The 1,651-nt window shown below is 36.3% G+C and overlaps 1 non-coding gene across 1 annotated transcript; it reads right to left on the minus strand.

Moving 5' to 3' along the window:
* Positions 1 to 1,151: 1,151 nt before the first annotated feature.
* On the minus strand, positions 1,152 to 1,258 carry LOC131232123 (small nucleolar RNA R71). The gene has a single exon (XR_009164728.1). It is a non-coding gene; the product is annotated as a small nucleolar RNA R71 (small nucleolar RNA).
* Between the last annotated feature and the right edge of the window lie 393 nt (positions 1,259 to 1,651).

The following is a 1,651-nucleotide window of genomic DNA, read 5'->3' on the forward strand; positions in this document are numbered from 1 at the left end:
ATCGACCCTGTATTCACGGGATACTACTTACGAACCTCTGCACTTGGAGGCAAGCAATCTAGTTTTCGGTGCCATTGCCGGGGAGAGACTTAGAGAGATCGATCTGTGCAAGATAACTAAGGTAAGTTCTCTTTTAAACCTTCCAAATTTTCTGTAGATTTTTTTTTTTAATTTTCTTTGAAAATAAATTCAGTTGGATCTTTCAAGCACTAACTATGACATAAGGTTGCCCTGCTTGGGATTTTATCACCCAAGTGTTATGGTTGTCCTACAGTTGCTGTTTGATCACAAAAATCATCCGCTAAATCTATTTTCTAGATTAGCATAGTTTAATTTCTTCATTATTTTTAATTTTATTTATTTATTTATTATTTATTTTTTATGGATTGAACCCTCATGGTCAGCCCTGCCGCCTAGGTTGTTGATTTATTTTTTCCTTGTGGATTGAACTCTCATGGTCGGCCCTACCGCTTGGGTTGTTGGTTAAGTTTTTATTTTTATTTTAAATATCATACTTGTTATTTGAATTAGTGGTATTTGTTGTGTGGTGTGGATGGTTTATCTCCCGTTGGAGTAGAGATTAAAACAATCGACTCTCCTCTGAAGGGGGACTAGTTCCAGTCCTTGATCATTCACCTATAAGAGGCACTCAACATCACTTGGATTCCAGGGCAGACCCAGTTGATAATCCAAATCCAAATCACCAGATCCAACTATAAATCAAAAACAGAGAAAATCAACCTAATCGTCCTCTTGAAGATGAAAATAAAGTTCATATGAATGTGTTAAATCAACCACGGACTTTACGAGAACATTTACACCTTGAGAGATCAACTTTACCATCTTGTATAGTGTTCCCTACTCACACAGGGAACATTGATTTTAAATCAAGTATGATTCAATTGATTCCTAAATTTCATGGCTTAGATTCTGAAAGCCCCTACTTGCACCTCAAGGACTTTGAGGGAGTAATTGCAATATTATAAGTAAATAATGGTAATAGGGATGTACTTAAGCTAAGGTTATTCTCATTTTCTCTAAATGACCAGGCCAAAGCATGGCTCGACTCTCTAAGACCTAATACCATCACTACATGGAAAGCCTTAAGTAGAGAGTTTCTAAAAAAGTTCTTTCCCGAGCACAAAACAAATGCACTAAAACAAGAAATCATGTCATTCTCCCAAAAAGGGAATGAACTATTTTTTCAAGCTTGGGAGCGCTTCAAAGGCATTCTAATTACTTGTCTACATCATGGTTATGAACCATGACACGTGATTGATGCTTTCCGAAAGGGGCTCACCATGGATACCCGTTAGTTCATAGAGATGATATGTGGTGGAACCTTTCTTGATAAAGATCATAATGAGGCTTGGGATTTTCTAGATACGTTATCAGAGAATACGCAGACATGGGATGTCTCTGCTAAATCAGACTAAACTATACCCATTCCTAGAGAGAAAGTGGGAATGTATGTCCTAAGAGAGGAAGACGACCTTAATGCAAAATTCGTTGTATTAGTGATGAAGGTCAAATATTACATATCAGACCCTGATTATTGCCAGATTTTATATATATGATAATGCTTAATAGAGTATTTTAATTATATTTTTGTTGCAGGATGAAATCAGGAGCGTTGATTGAAAAAGGATAT

The sequence above is a fragment of the Magnolia sinica genome, chromosome 17 (genome assembly GCF_029962835.1).
Source record: "Magnolia sinica isolate HGM2019 chromosome 17, MsV1, whole genome shotgun sequence".
In the NCBI taxonomy this organism is placed as follows: domain Eukaryota; kingdom Viridiplantae; phylum Streptophyta; class Magnoliopsida; order Magnoliales; family Magnoliaceae; genus Magnolia; species Magnolia sinica.